The 16,670-nt window shown below is 53.1% G+C and overlaps 1 long non-coding RNA gene across 2 annotated transcripts; it reads left to right on the top strand.

Annotated features, from left to right (window-relative positions):
• Positions 1-323: 323 nt before the first annotated feature.
• LOC121023044 (uncharacterized) lies at positions 324-16,427 on the top strand. 2 transcript variants are annotated; one of them, XR_005787221.1, is made up of 3 exons: positions 324-1,997; positions 2,633-5,273; positions 16,416-16,427. It is a non-coding gene; the product is annotated as an uncharacterized LOC121023044 (long non-coding RNA). The 2 variants fall into 2 exon arrangements; XR_005787219.1 differs by lacking the exon at positions 16,416-16,427 and having other exon boundaries at positions 324-1,471; positions 1,797-1,997; positions 2,633-4,495.
• Positions 16,428-16,670: the final 243 nt, after the last annotated feature.

Genomic DNA, 16,670 nt, shown 5'->3' with positions numbered 1-16,670 from the left:
GGTCAACTTGGCATCTTCGCCTCCACCACACTCAGCGGTTCCTCCCTAGGCAAAACACCATATCATCCAGAAACACCCACTCCTGAGTATGTAGGGTCACAGTGAATAAGTCACTGTCATTTTCACACCGATGCGGGGGAAATTTTGATGGGATGAAAAGGTAAGGCCTTCTCCTTCTTTTTAATATTTATTTATTTTTGAGAGACAGAGACAGAGCGTGAGTCAGGGAGAGGCAGAGAGAGAGGGAGACACAGAATCCGAAGCAGGATCCAGGCTCCGAGCTGTCAGCACAGGGCCCGACGCAGGACTCGAACCCACGAACTGTGAGATCATGACCTGAGCTCAAGTCGGATGCTTAACCGACTGAGCCACCCGGGCAGCCCGGTAAGGTCTTGTGATGGGCAGCTTATCCAGGCTCTCGTGTGGAGAGAGTCCTCGGAGGATTCTTAGACCCAAGTCTGTGCTTTGGAGGAGAAACCAGAGCCATGGAACGTTGGCTGCAAGTAGGGGAGGTCCCTGGCAAGCCCGGGGTGTGTGTGATGCTAAAAACCATGATCAGTAGCTGAGTATTCAACACCCACCAGTTCACTTTCATCAGCTGTCCACCTGCCGGTAGAATCATCATCCAACCATCCATCCATCCACTGTCCACTCCTCCAGCATCCATCTCCCAATTCCCTCATTCCCCCCTCTCCCCATTCACTCACCTCCCCCCAGTCCTGTCACCCCCCCCCCCATCCCTCACCATTGACTCTGCACCTGGTCCTGTGCTGGATGCTCAGTGTGCAACGAGTAAGACTGCGATCTTCCTTCAAACCCAGTGAGGCAGGCAGACGCTTCGTCTATGCGAGGGAGGTGAATGTGGTGGTGGAGGGTTCTAGGAGGTCTGAGATTTCAGACCTGGAAGACCTAGACAGGCATCAGAGTTAGTCCCGCGATGCTAAGTCTGGGAAACTGAGGTCTAGAGAGGAGATAAGACATGCCAAGTCACAGAGTCATGGGGGGGCGGGGGTGAGCTCAGGTCTCACTCCCATTTCCCTGTTCTTTCCGCCAGACTCTAGGCCCCACTTCCGCATCCATACTCAGCAACACTGGAGGCCAAACGCTCTCAACCCCTTAGTGCCTGGCACAGCCCTGGGCCTGGGGAAGGGGACCTTCCCTGTTGCCACGGCACACCTGCGCTGTCCCCACGGACAATCAGATTGGTAGAGCTTTCTCATGCTCTTCCCATCGTCCCACGGAAAACCCACCACAGTTCCGGAGGACTGGCATCACCACCCCTTTTTACAGAAAAGGGGACTCAGAGGGGGGAAGGGGCCTGCCTAGAGTCACACAGCTCGAGTGCAGCGGAGCCAGCATCCTGAGTCACCATTGTGAACCTGATCTGAGACACCAGGCGGCACCTCACATAGCCTTGAATGTTCTGGCCCCAGGCCGATGTTGTGCCATTGAAGTCAGGGGCTGCTGACAGGTAGGTTCGGCAGGGACTGGAACGTTGGGGGAAGGACCCCGAAAAGGAAACCCCGGAGACTGTTTTCACCTGGAAGGGCTCCGCCCCGCCCAGCAATGGAAAATGTGTGTCAGAGGAAGCCGCTGGCTGGGGATGGGGTAGGTGTGCGTGGGTGAGCATTTGGAGGGGCACAACAGGGGAGGGGCAGGATGTGCTGGGGTTGGTGGGCAAGGTCGGGGTGCCGGAGCGGGGCACGGGCTCTGCCCTCTGCCCACTGCCTTTTTCTCTCTGGTTCTCGCTTTCTTTCTCATGCTCTCAGAACTAACAATACAACTTTCACTTCCAGACAGATGGGCCGACTGTCCTATGAAAGCTGTCCCCACGCCCTACCTCCCAGATCCCCTTGGCCAATTCGCTCTGCTGGGTAGTTACCGCAGCAAGCATTTATTGAGCACCTGCTGCATGCTCAGATGTAGGGATGCAGGATGGCCTCTTCCCTGCCCAGAGAAGTGCACAACCTGGTGAAGACAGAAATATGATGAGACAGGTACAATACGTGGGTGACACAATCCCCTGGGGTGGGGGGTGGGGGAGGGGCGGTGGACAGAGAGGCCTTCTGGGAGACAGCACACCAAGCATAAGGGAGGTAATATAACTGCTCCTCCGTGTGCCAGATCAAAAGACTAAACCCTTTCAAGGCTTTTATGGCTTTCCATTCTCGGAAATAGGAACGGCTAGTATTCCCGTTTTACACGTGAGAAAGTTGAGGCGTTGAGACAAAAAGTTGCCCAAGGTGCCACTGCTGGACGCTGGGCAATGGGGGAGCCGGGATTCAAAACCAGGCACTCTGCTCTTAACCACTCTACCGAAGACAGGGAAGGGGGAACAGGTGGTGGTGGAGGCGGGGGGGGGGGGTAATAAGAGGAAGGGCCTGAGGAAATGGTGTATCGTGCTGATAGCAGAGGGCAAAGGGCAGAGATGAGAGGCTGGGAGCATGTGGGGCCCAGGCAAGGAGTCCCTCCAAGCGTTGCCCGGGCACTGGGGAGCTGTGGACACGTTTTGAACAAAGGAGTGGCATGGGCGTGTCTGTTCTAGAAAGGCCCCCGCCTTTCAAGTGGTGATCAGTGGGGGCAGTGGCCGAAGTTAAATGTGATTGATTTCAGCGTGTTATTCGTTCCCTAGGGCCATTGTGACAAGGTACCGCAAAGCCGGGGTTAAGATAACACGGACTTATTCACTCTCTGTTCTGGAGGTTCGAGGATTGAAATCGAGGTACCATCAGGGTCACCTTGTCTAAGACTCTGGGTAGAAACCTTCCTTGCCTCCACCTAGCTTCTGGTGGCCATCAGTCGGTGGCATTCCGTAGTGGTCAGCTCTATCACCCCCATCTCTGCCTCTGTCAACAACAGTGTTCCCCTTGTGTGGTTCTCTCCTCTTCTTAGGAGGACACCAGTCAGAGTGGACTAAGGGCCAACCCCGCTCCAATACGACCTCATCTTAAGTAATTCCTCTGCAGCAACCTTCTTCCGAAATAAGATCACATTCTGGGGTGCTGAGAGTTGAGGCTTCAACATAACTTTTGGGGGGACGTAACCCAACCTATAACAGATGTCCTTAAAGTGCTTGTCATATAGATAAATATCAAGTCTGGGGGAAAAAAATCCTATGCACATCTCACGTCACAGTTTGAGATTTAGGAAATTTGGCCTCAGCATGTCTGTCCCCCACACTAATACTTTGCCCTAGTGAGTACTAAATAAATGTTTGGGAAATACTTGACTTGTGGTCTCCTAAGGCTCCCAGGTCTTTCCTTAACAAGTTAGAGAAATAGAATAAAAGTCCCCAGAGAACAAAGTCAAGCTGCCCTCTGTCCTGGATTCCTGGCAGGCAGCAGCCCCACTGACCTGGGCACCCCCTTTCCTGCCTGCCTGGGCACCAGCTTGGGGAAATAGCCAGTCATGAGAAGGATGGAAAGGAGAGGCCTCAGCTCCCTTCCTCTCCGGATTAAGCAGACTCACTGTTCTCAGTCCTCTCCCTTGCCTCCCTATCCAAACAGGCTCAGACTACTCCATTGAGACAAGTATCCCTGCATTACTCTTGCTTCCCTGGCCCGGTTCAGGCCTTTCCCTTTACCACTGGGACTATTGTCCCCGGTCTTCGAACTGATTTCTCTGCTACCAGCACCAATTGGGTCATCCTAAATATGAATCTGATGACTTCTCTCACTGCTCTAAAACCTTCAGTGGCTCCCTATTGCTCTCAGAACAAAGTCCGGATGATTCCCTAGCTTACCATTTCAGACTTTGGACATGTTGGTCCCCAGGTAGCTATCCAGGCTCGTTCTTCACTACCTCCCTACATGTGCACTATCCTACAGGCAGGGGAGGTTCCAGAATTTCCATCTAAAAGAGACGGGGGGGGGGGGGGCACATTCTGGTTGGCAGGGGACACCATGGAGGCTTGTCTTTATAAGCAGGAATGCCTGAGCATGATGGTGCTTTCCTGTTTTCAGCATCTGCTCCTTGGGGTACACTGTCCCCTCTACAGGGAATCATCTCCCTACATCCCAGTTTTTCAACATGTGACTCAAAGGACCTCTTCACCCTGATCACATAACCAAAAGGACTTCTCCCCGATCTGCATACAGGGTATTTTGGTAGAACTTCATTATGAAGTTTATTCCAGTGCACCTTGTCCTGGCCACAGGTTGCACCTCCCTTCCCTTAGAGCTAGGTTCTAGCCCCAGGCCTGGGCTGAACAGAAGGAAGGGCAGGTGAGAAAAATGCCAGGGTAGAGACCTGGCTGCTGAAACACTTTGTCAGTGTTTGGCTGCATGACTCTAGGCCAGTCACCTCCCTTCCCTGGGTCCTTCTCAGGTCCTTCTCTGTAGGGTGGGGGGTGGGGGGAGGCATTCAAGGAGGGTGAAAGCATGAGCTAAGTTTCTCCCTCCACCCCAGGTCTGACCAGACCTCGGTTCTATGAACAGAAGCTTTTGGGGGTCCTTTATTTTGTATTAATTTACATATATTTGCATACGTGCTATAATAGGCACTGACTACATTTCATTCATAGAAAGAACTGATGTCATCTAATTGATGTCCAGGGACGGAAAAAAAACCCCCACTGGCTCATGGTTCTATCCAAATCTTACCAGTCAGAGGTCTTTAGTGATTAACCCTCCCACACCCTCCAGAGGAGTAACTGAGGCTCAGAAAGGGAAAGTGACGAGGCAAATGACACACAGTGAGTGTCAGGCTTCCTCCAGGCTTCCCAGAGTCCTCTGCCAGGGGATTGCCCCAGGCACCGGGTTCCTCTCTCCATGCAGGGTGCAGGGTCGAGGGGTGTGAGAGGAGGCTAGGCTTTCTCTGTAGGCCCTTCTCTGCACCCCAGAATAACAAAGCCTGCTAGCTTAACAGCCTCCGCAACCACCACAGGAAACCAAATTGTAGTAGAAAGTCAGATGGGAGTGGAAAATCTTCTCAGAGATGTGAGATCGTTGCTTTCACCTGTTCTAAAAATAACTCGGTTTATTAGAGATTGATAGATGACAAGATAACCCACAAGTTATTCCGCTGAGGCGGGGGAGAGGAGAGAGTTCCACCTGTTTGAACAACAGGGGAGTTTGGGGGGTGCTGTGGGGGATTGGCGAGATGGCTGGACCCTTCGAACTCAGTGTTCAGTGAAAGTTAGTTAGGGGGGTGGGCAGGTGCCCCTCGGAACACCAGGGCCAGGACGGAGGACACTGCCTTCAAGGATCCTAGTCCAAGGAGCAGGGAGACAGATAACAAAAGTTGACAAATAAAATAATTGCAAACCGGGAAAAGTGCTCCAAGAGAAACAAACAGTAGGGAGATGAAGAGGAACGGGCGAGACTGAAATGGTCAGGGAGACCTCCGGAAGGAGGGGGCCCTGAAGCTGGGACTGGACAGTGAGAAGGAATGAGTACAGCAAAGAATGGGGGGAAGGGCATCTCCAGGAGAGAGACCAGCATGTACAAAGGCCCAGAGGTAGAAAGGAGCTTGGCGGATCTGGAAGCTGGAAGACCAGTGCTGGACAGAGAGGGAAGGGGTGTGGACTTGTAGGAGGGGCTGGGAAGAGGGCAGGGCCAGGCCTGTGCTGGCTTGGGGGGCTTCTTAGGTTCATGGATTTGATTCCAGGTCAGTGGGAAGCCACTAAAGCGAAGTTTTCAGCAGTGGCATCAGGAGATGTGGTTTGCCTTTTAAGAAGCTTGTACTTGGGGCACCTGGTTAGCTCAGTCGGTAGAGCGCGCAACTCTTGATCTTGGGGCTGTGAGTTCGAGCCCCACATTGGGCACAGAGATTACTTGAGAAAAGAAGGAAGCTTGCCCTGTTGTGGGGAATAATGAGGGGAGGCTCAAGCAGCAAGGAGACCGGCCACGCAGTGGAAATGGCATCCGGTGGGAGGCCCGGTGGCCTGGACTAAGATGGGGAGAGAACTCAAGGGACTCAAAGTGGGTTTTGGAAATACATTTCACGGGAGCTACAGATGGGTTGGGCTGGAGGTGGGGTAGAGGGTAGAGAGAAAGAAGGCACTAGGAGGGCCACCCAGGCATCTGGCCTGAGCACCTGGTGGGTGGTAGTGTCATTTCCTGGGGGTGGGGAAACGCGCAGGCGGGAAGGGCAGGTGTGGGACTCCGGTTTGGGGGGTGTGAGGTTTGAAAAGCCTGGCGATCACCAAGAGAATCTGCCAGAAGGCAGCTCCAGAGGCCCTAGAGGCCTCGGGTCCTTCCACTGTTAATGAAGTCTTATCGGTGAGCTCCAGGGGACCAGGGGCCAGCTCTGCTTGGTTTTATAGCATCAGCACCTAGGAAGGTGCCTTGCACATAGTAGGTGCTCCACAAAAAGTTGGTGGATGCGGGATCATCAGCTAAAAGCAGCCTCCCAGGCATGGTGGGTGCTTCGTAAATATTGAAGGGATTCTCGGACCCCTCTTTTCTCACCCCTGCAGCCAGCCCATCGATGATTCCTGCAGCTTTGCCTTTCTCAGTGTTTCTCAAGCCAATCCCCTACTCCATTCCTACCACCGCTGCCCTAGTCCAGACCCTCAGCGTTTAGCTACATTTACTGCGAGCTGTGAGCACCTACTATGTGCCCGACACTGTGCTAGGCCCTTTAGGAGTATTTTTCTTACTTAACACCCCCCAAGGCGCAGGAAACCTTCCCTCCCTCTTACTACCCACAGCACCACTGCAACAGCCTCCTGTGTGATCTCCCCGTCTTCAGGCTCCACCCTTCCAATCCATCTGCCATCCCTCAACCAGGGCGGTTTGCAAAACTCAACATCTGCTCTGTCCCTCCGCTGCTTACAACCCTCTGCTTGTCTACAGCATCGTGACCCGACAGCTTAACGTGGCTGACAGGACCCGAGTTCCATCCCTGCCTCATCTGCCACTGTGCCTCCGGCTGAATCTTCCCTTCCCTTGCAGGTCCCTGGAGCATCCAGCGCTGCTTCTCACCCCCGTCCTTGCTCATGATGCGTCCTCTCCTGGCGGGGGCGGGAGGAGGTTCCTATTGCTACTTTGTTCACACTCATCATTTAAGGCTCAGCTCTTCTTCCCGTCTTCCTCAGCTCTGCTGCTGGCTAGGCTGCAGGTCCCTCAGGCCACCTTCTCCCCACTCTGTGTTGACTTCAGCAGCACCACTAATAAGAACTCTTTTTAATATGATAATTTGTCCCTTTAAAAAATTTTTTTAATGTTTATTTATTTTCGACAGAGAGAGAGAGACAGAGCATGAGTGGGGGTGGGGCAGAGAGAGAGGGAGACACAGAATCTGAAGCAGGCTCCAGGCTCCGAGCTGTCAGCAGAGAGCCGGATGCGGGGCTCAAACTCAAAGCCCGCGAGATCATGACCTGAGCCCAAGTCCAATGCTCAGCCGACTGAGGCCACCCAGACACCCTGATAGTTTGTCTTTTAATTAACGTATGGGATTATTTCCCACTCGTTAGGTCTGGTGGTTCCTGAGTCACAACTGAACAACGATCCCTGGGCAGCATTTCCCCATAGGGCAAGAGCAGTGGTCAGTGAGTCTACTCTTCTCCTGAGTTGGCTGTGATCTGAAATGAGTCGCTGTCTCCAGAGACTATATGGGTGTCAGTAGAACAGGGCTGAGGGGTCTTCGTCCCTTGCAAACCCTGGACTGTACCGAGGGGAAGAAGGCTCCAGGAGTTTATTCTCACGCAATGCCTTCTGATCCCAGTCCTCCCTCTGTCTTGGGGCTCAACGGGTTCTTCGAGTTTTCTTGTTCCCACCCAGGCAGAGGGGGAGCTGATGTCCAGTTGAGGGTTCTCCCTCCGCTAGGCAGGGGTCTACACCCGTATGGCCAGCGTGTGACCGGCCCAGCCAGCCCCTCCGACAGCGTGGTGCAGACCACACTAGGCAGTGGCCTAGCCCCTGGGAGCGAGAGCTCACCGCTGCCACGTTTCCAGATGTCACTGCCTGGTGGGGCCGCATGGCTGCCGCTCTCCGTGTGACGCTCCTGACCCTGTGGTTCAGGAGCTGCTTCAGCTTTATGCACGTGGCAGCTTTGGCTGGACCGATGGTGTGTGGTCCCACACTGCTGCAGGACAGCCAGACACCCATGCCCACTCAGCATCGGCTCAGCTCCGGGACCAGACTCCTGTCGTTCTGGGTGAAATGCAGATCCTATAATAATAATAATAATAATAATAACTTTTATTTATTGAGGCATATCATATAACATATACTATACTGAATGCTTTACAAATATCAAATAATTTGGGGCGCCTGGGTGGCTCAGTCGGTTGAGCGTCCGACTTCAGCTCTGGTCATGATCTCGCGGTTCGGGAGTTCAAGCCCCGCGTCAGGCTCTGTGCTGACAGCTCAGAGCCTGGAGCCTGCTTCGGATTCTGTGTCTCCCTCTCTCTCTGCCCCTCCCTTGTTTGTGCTCTGTCCCCCTCCCCTCAAAAATAAATAAACATTTAAAAATTAAAAAAAAAAAACAAGCATCAAATAATTTAATCCTGACCACAGTCTTATGAGGCGGGTAATTACTGGCCCCCATTTTGCACATTTAGGAAATTGGGGCACAGAGAGGTTAAGTGACTTGCCTACAGCTGCACACAGCGGGTAAATGACAGCACTGGGACATAGACCCAAGCAGGCTGGCATGCTCAACAGCTTTAACCGGTCACGTGACACGTGTCTGTTTGCTCGCCTGTCTCCCTTGAGAACAAGAACTGACTCTTGCTCTTCAACACTGGCACAGCGGCTGGCACACAGTAGGTGCTCCGTCAAGCCCCCCCCCCTCCTTAACAGGAGCCAGTTTGCAACAGGAGCCCTACATAGGGTAAGAGAGCCTGGGGCGGGGCGGGTAGAGGGGTAGAAAATGTGTTTCATTTTAGTGGCTTTTTGCAACCATCTATTCTACAAGATCACGTTCATTTTCACAACACTGCTGGGCGTGGATTATTAGACCCACCCGTCAGATGAGGAAACTGAGGCCCGAAGAGGCTGAGAAATTTGTCTGAGTCAGCTAGCTGAGAGTCGGTGGAGGTGGAAACCCAGGCCTCCTGACTCCAAGTCCAGTGCTCATTCTGCGCATCAGAATCGGGTCGGGGATGTTGCTGAACCTGAACCCTGTCCAAGGGGCATGGAGGCCCTGCCGAGTCCGGGGTCATTAATCACTCCCTCTCCCAGCATGAGGGAGCCTTTGGGGACCGAGGCTTTTTCCCTTCCTCTCAGCCCTCAGGGTCTAACACCTCGAAACTCTTCCTTGTCACAAAGCTCTGGCCCTCCCTCCCCCAAGTTGCCTCTAGTCCCAGGCCACTCCCCTCCCTGTCCCCCTCGAGGGTCCTGGTAAAAGCATCCGCTTGTCAGTGTAAATCTGCAGGGTTCAGACCAGCAGCTGGAGACGGATGGGCAGGAAGCAGGAACAATGGACGAAAGAGCCTCTGTGCCCAGGTGGGTGGGGGAGGGAGAGGCAGGAAGCAGCAGCCTCTCTCCTCTGCAGGCCTGGAGCCTGGCTGGCCGGAGGCCTGGGCTTCCAGAACCTCCGGGGTTTATTTGGATTCCCCAAGGATCCAAGCCGGGAGCCCTTCGCAAACATCAGACCAGCTCATCTCCGTGGGGCGCCCGGTCCAGGATGTGTGTGACAAGAATGTCCCTTTCATGCGTCTCTGTTTGTCCCTGGGGACTAGCACAGGGCCGGCTGCACAGTAGGGCAGGGGCTTGTCTGTTGCATGAAGAAATTAATCTGGCATTAACAATAAAGAATTGCAGAGTTTTCTTCTTTTAAAGTAACCTCCGTGTCCCACGTGGTGCTCGAACTTACAACCCTGTGATCAAGAGTCTGACTGAGCCAGCCCCTGATTTTCTTTTTTAAAAATATTTTTAAAACATCCACAATTTCCTCTTTCCCCTTCAACATTTTTGCACAGACTGTTCTTTCTGCCTGGCGTGCTCTTCCCTCCGCTTTTTGCAAGGTCAGCACCTTTTTAGCCTCCAGGTGCAGCTCAGATAAAGCTCTCCCATGAAGCTTTGAGGGCCCACTTTGACCCACACCCCTTGCTAAGGTAACCCCCATTCCCTGGCCCCGCTAATTCAGCACCCTGTTGATTTCCTAGGTGGCACTTATCTTAATACGGCATCTTCTCACTTACTATGTATCCTCTTTTTTTTTTTTTTTTTTTAATTATTCCCTGTCTCTCCCACAGAACTCATTCATTGTTGCATCCCCAAGGGGCAGGCACTTAGCGATGCTCCATAAATTGTTGTTAAATAGATCAAGAGATGACCAACTGAGTCCTGTAACGATGTCATTCACACCCCGTGCTCTGCAATCTGCTTCCTTGACAGAACAAAAGGAGTCTCCAGCAGCAGAGGATTGTAAACCTCCAGCCCCGAGTGAGCGGCTAGTTCCGGGGTCAATAATTGTGATGATCACAGATCACGTTAGGACTTCGCTTCCCCCACAATGATTTTTTGAGTTTCGTCAAAATCTGGGTGTGCACAGAGGGGAGGGAGTGGCGGGGGGGAGGCTGTATGTGGGAATGTCCACTGTTTGTCCAGCACACCGCAGTGGACTCTGGGGTGGACAGGGCTGGTTCCATCAGAAGCTCAGAAATGCCGCGGTCACCCACACACATCAATCCAGAGTTTTACCAGCGGAGTTCAATAGACCTGCAGATTCATGGAGCCCGAAGACTTAGTCATTCAAATATGTATTGAGCACCTATTATGTGTCTGATACTGTGCTAGAAGCTGGGGCATCACAACAACTAAAGGCTCAGAGACTCGGGGCGCCTGGGTGGCTCAGTTGGTTAAGCGTCTGACTTCGGCTCAGGTCATGATCTCATGGTCTGTGAGTTCAAGCCCTGCGTCAGGCTCTGTGCTGTTAGGGCAGAGCCTGCTTCAAATCATCTGTCCCTTCTCTCTGCCTCTCTCCCTTCTCTCTCTCTCTCTCTGTCTCAAAAATAAATAAGCTTTGGGGCGCCTGGGTGGCTCAGTCGGTTGAGCGTCCGACTTCAGCTCAGGTCATGATCTCGCAGCTCGTGAGTTCGAGCCCCGCATCGGACTGTGTGCTGACAGCTCAGAGCGTGGAGCCTGTTTCAGATTCGTCTCCCCCTCTCTCTGTCCCAACCCACTCGCATTCTGTCTCTGTGTCTCTCAAAAATAAATAAACATTAAAAAATTTTTTTAAATAAATATATAAGCTTAAAAAAAAAATAAAGGCTCAGAGACTCAAAGCAGTTATGTAAAAGGCCCAGCCTACCTGACACAGAGCCGCTTCAGTGACCTCGAAAGCAAGTCCCCGCTTGGCCAGGTGTGAGAGCAGCGGGGCATGGGGTGGGGAGAGGAGCTCCGAAGTCCCGGGAGGCTGAGGGAGGGAGAGCTGACCTGGGGCTGGACAAAGAGACTCTGAAACGGAGGACAGTATTGACTCTAAGAGGCCAGCTTAGCTGGGGGTAGTGACCCTGCTCGTGTGCCTGCTGTTGGCAGCTGGTGTTGGATTGGTGCCCGGACATTCAGTGCCTTCACGTGGAGTGGTTTATGCCATCTCCACAGTGTCGGACCCAGTCAACAGAGAAGACCAAAGACCACTCCTTTGCCCAGGAAGCTCCCATTAAGCACCTCCCACAGCCTGTGCCGAGCCCTGGAGTCCCTAAAGTGAGGGAGACGCGGTCCCGTTTCTAAGAGTCCTCAGTACGTACTGGTGGGGGCACACAGATGTGCAGACAGGCCATTAGGGTCCTGAGATTCAGGCTACCTCAAGGCAGCACAGACCAGCAAAGAAACCCGCTAGCAGTGCCCTCCCAACTCCCTCTTCTGGGACCACCGAGAACATCGGGAGGCCAAACAGACCTGTATTTGGTCTCAGCTCCACCTCTAGGTCAACACGACCATGAGCAAGTGACTTAATAATACGCCTGAACCTCAGTTTCCTTATCTGTAAAATGGGGAGAGTAATAGTACAGTCCTTGCTTATGGAGCACCGTGAGAATGTGATGACATAAGCCACAAGAGCTCTGGGCGTACAGGTGCTGAAGGGACAGTGAGCGCCTGGCTGCTGTGGCCTACCGTTACCACCATTCAGCCTCACAAGTTCCTGCCTTGGATGGAGTCAGTCAGTCATGCAACAAACGTGGACGGGGCACTGTATCTGTGCCGGGCCCAGTGCCTGACGAGGGGGAGCAAAAATGAGCGTTGCTCACCACCCAGGGAGGAGCAGATATGGAAATACACTTGCCACAGAATGTGACCGATGTTCTTATCGATACCGTATAAGGCCTAGTTCTCTGAGGCCGGCCTCGTTTATACTTCACCGTGGTCCTTTAGAAGGTACACATCACTATCCTTATTTCACTGATGAGCAAACCGAGGCGCAGAGAGGCAAATCCACCTGCCCGGGGTCACATAAACTCTGCCTGTCTTTCTGTCTCGGAACCTATGCTCTGTCCTCACAAAAGCAAATCTCGTTCCTCCAAAGTCTTGTACAAATGTGGGCTCATTCTGTCAGCGAACGCCTACTACATCCCTGCTACATGCCGGGTCTGGACGGAGGTACACCAGGAGAGGAGCTGAATGGGCCGTGCCCCCCCCCCCCGGCCCCCACCTCCAGCCAGGAGAGAGGTAGATCTGGGGCATGTTGGGGCGCTGTCCCCGTGTCTTCTTGGTAACACTGATGAGGGACCTTTTGGCACTGACCTGGCCTTCCCTCCCCCATTAAAGTGCCCAGAGGGCTGCTGGGAAAGGCCAAGGGAGGGAAGCTGTGACAGCTTTAGGCCCCCAGGGCCAGCCTGGCTCTGACTCACCACCCACACCTGGCGTTGGCCTCAGGCAGCCGGGCTGCTGGAAATAGACCCTGGGTGGAGAGGAGCAGGAGCAGGGGAGGGGAGGGGGTGGGCGGGCAGGGAGGTGGCACCTGCATGCGTGGCTGCCATTCCCACCGTCCCCACCAGGAAGCAGAGAAATGTCATCCAACAGATCCCACGCGAAATAAGCCAGGCCTGGGAACGAACGCTCCCTGGGGGCTGAAGACCCCAGCCTACCTGGGAGGCTGCCCCCAAGCCTGAGGGTTGCAATAAAAATAATGGCGGGGCCTCGGTGCCTCGCTTCCCACAACGGCTCGGTGGTTCTCGAGCACTTGCTGTGTGCCAGTCTGGCCTAAGTAAATGCTTTGCATGTGTTGGTGATCTCACTGAACTCCCACAGCTGCCCAGGAGGTCGTACTGTGACCTTGCCTCTTACAGATGAGGAACTTGAGACTCAGAGAACCAAAGTAAGTGCCTGAGACAACACTGCGCCTTGCATTAGGCAACGGGAAATCGCCTCAAGCTCCCCGCTCCCCGCTCAAGTTCAAATGGCTCATTCTAGGTCACGCGTGCCAGCTCTGTCCCCATCTGCCCTGCCTGTATCACCTTCCCTCTTTACCAAGGTAAAGCCTCCCTCCTTAGCACTCTGGGAAGCAGAAATCAAACCGTAATCCTTAACCCTGCTCAGCTTTCAGCCCATGTCGGATCATGTTGTCTCCCTGTCTCAAACCTGCAGTGGCTCCCCATTGCCCTCAAGATAAAATGTATTCAAGAACCTTTGTACACTGGGCCCTTCCCACTTCCCCAGCCTCGTTGCTCCCTAATCTTTGCTTGGGCAAGTCAGGACACTTCCCAAAGCTCGCTCTCCTGGTGGGCATGGTAACCCTTCTGCATAGTAATGAGGATGAAGGGGCCAATCGATGATGCATGTGAGGTACCTGCCAGGGCCCTTGGTGCATACTTGATGTTTGGTAGACCTTCCCGCTCTGCTACTGGGTCTGAGCCAGAGGCAGAGTTGTGGTGCGGGAACCGGTCTCTGCTTTCAGCCAGGCTGGGGTCAAAGGGCTCTCTAGCGGTCTAGCCCGAGGACTGGTCAGTGCTACTGGAATTCAATCATGCTGAGAAAATTTGAAAGACTTCAGGGCAGCAGTAGTTGGAACTAGGGGAGGGGAAAAGGGCAAGGGAACCGTCGGTAGAAATGTAAAGTGGTAGGCCACTGTGTTGGCAGCTCCTCAAAAAAATTAAAAACTCAACTACCACTTGACCCGGTGATTCCCTTTCTGGGTGTACGCCTGAAGGAATTGCAAGCAGGGTCCCAAAGAAATGTTTTCACACCAGTGTTTATAGCAGCATTAGCCACAACAGCTAAAATGTGGAAGCAACCCAAATGTCCCGCTTCCCAGATGAGGACACTGAGGACCTGTGTCTTACCCAGCGACACGGCAACCCACTGACGAATGAATGGATAAGCAAAATGCGATATACGCATCCAATGAAATATCACGCAGCCTTTAAAAGGAGGGAAATCCTGACGCATGCTTCTACGTGGATGAGCCTTGAGGCCATGATGCTGAGTGAAACGAGCCAGTCACAGAAAGGCAAATACCACGTGATTCCACTTCTAGAGTAGTGGGATTCAGAGAGCTAATGGAATGGAGGGGCACCTGGCTGGGTGAGTCAGTGGAGCACACAACTCTTGACCTCCGGGTTGTGGGTCCAAGCCCCACGTAGGGTGTCGAGATTACTTAAAAATAAAATCTTTTGAAAAAGAAAAAAAAGAAAAGAAAAAGAAAGTCAAATGGAGGTTGCCAGGGGCTGTGGGGAGAGTTTCAGTTTCACAGATGAAAAGGTTTGGAGATGGATTGCGGTGAGAGCTGCCCAGTATGAATGTATCGAACACCACTGAGCTGTATGCTTAAAAGTCGTTAACATGGTACATTTTATGTTTGTGTATTTCGCCACAAGAAGAAAAATTGGAAAAAAGGGGCAAAAGAAACCAACTTCCCTAATCGGCTTTTTTACCTTCACCACAATCTAGAAGGTAGATATAGCCACTCTACACTTGATCTTAGCCAAAAGGCAGAGAAGCAATAGATATACCCACTCTACAGGGAGGGAAGCTGAGGTCAAAAGAGTGAAGATTCACAGGGGGAATCAGGGACAGCCAGATCCGGAAGCAGCTCTGTCAGGCTCCAAAGCCCATGCTGTTGTTCTGCCCGTACCCAGCACTCTGAACCTGGAGGATGAAGAGCATCAGCTTAGAAAGGGAGGGCAGGGCGGTGTGTGTGTGTGTGTGTGTGTGTGCGTGTGTAGGGTAGGGGGCACTGGACAAAGAGCTCAAATGGAAGCCTAAGGCAGGACTGGTTGCAGAACTGCAGGCACATATGAGGTAAATAGCTGGGGCGAGGTCAACCGTGGCATGCGGAGAAGCCTGGACTTCCTCCTTCCTCCCTTCCCCCCATTTCCCAGATGAGGAAACTGAGGACCTGTGTCTTACCCAGGCCTCCATAATGCAGTGGGCAAGTGCAGGAGAGGGCTGAGGCAAGAAAGAAGGGGGACCCAGGCTGGGCAGCCACTGCCACCTCTCCCTGTCCCCAGACTACCCCAGGACCACCCTCCCACCCCCACCTCCAGGCTTGGCCTGGTCTCCTGATTTACAGGTGGGAGTGACTCAGGCCGGGGGCCTTCTCTAGTGGCCCCAGTCCCTGGACCACAACGGAGCTCTGGGCCTCTCAGCTGTGATGTCAGTGGGCCCTTCCTTCCTCCCACATCTGCTTGAAAGGTCACCTATTTTAAACTCTATCTCACCCCACCCTGTCCCTCCCCCCCCCCCAACCAAAGAGGATGACTTTTTCTAACCTGTGTCAACCACTCAGTTCAATATCCAAACAGCTTCCTCCTCTGGTGCCCATCACTGGGGCCTCCACTGCGAGAAACCCCCAGCAGATTCCCCAGGTGACAGAAGCCCACCCTACCTGCTTTTTCATTTAATAAACAATCTCCTGTGAATCTACTGCATGCCAAGCACTGTCCTGGGTCCCCAGGGAAAGATCCCTGCCCCCCACCCCACCCCCGGAGCCTTGTATTCTAAGACAGGCAAACACACAACAAATAAAGAAGTCAATAAATACAGTAACGGGATAATTTCTAAGCATGACCAGTGCTGTACAGAAAACAAAACAGGCAAGATGTTAGTGACCTAGGGGCTAGAGTACGAGTACGTGAGTGGTCAAGGAAAGCTTCTCCGAGGAGGTGACAAAGATCCAAGGGAGAGCATCCCCAAGGAGACGAAAATAGCAAAGACCTTTGGGTGAGAATGGGAAGGTCTGTTAGAGAGCAGTTTTCAAAGTGGGGTCCCCCCTTGGGGCGCCTGGGTGGCGCAGTCGGTTAAGCGTCCGACTTCAGCCAGGTCACCATCTCGCGGTCCGTGAGTTCGAGCCCCGCGTCAGGCTCTGGGCTGATGGCTCAGAGCCTGGAGCCTGTTTCCGATTCTGTGTCTCCCTCTCTCTCTGCCCCTCCCCCGTTCATGCTCTGTCTCTCTCTGTCCCAAAAATAAAATTAAAACGTTGAAAAAGAAAAAAAATTTAAAATTCAAAGTGGGGTCCCCCCAACCAGCAACATCACCTGAGAACTAGTTAAAAATGGGAATTCCGGGGACTCCTGCCTGACTCAGTCGGAAGAGCATGCAACCCTTGATCTCGGGGTTTTGAGTTCGAGCCCCACATTGGTTGGGTGATCACTTAAACATAAGTAACTAAATCGCTAACTAAAGAAATAAAGTGTAAATTCTTGGGACCCCCCCCCCCCCAGATCTACTAAACCCTTTTAGGGGTGATTGGTGATTCTGATGAACCTTCAGTTTTGAGGGTCTCTGCGGTAGAGCTCAGGGGGACAGCCATGTGTGCTCTAGCGTGCTGACGGGGAGAGG

The sequence above is a fragment of the Herpailurus yagouaroundi genome, unplaced genomic scaffold (genome assembly GCF_014898765.1).
Source record: "Herpailurus yagouaroundi ecotype Mexico unplaced genomic scaffold, PumYag 77, whole genome shotgun sequence".
Lineage (NCBI taxonomy): Eukaryota > Metazoa > Chordata > Mammalia > Carnivora > Felidae > Herpailurus > Herpailurus yagouaroundi.
This window is presented reverse-complemented; position numbering and strand designations above follow the sequence as displayed.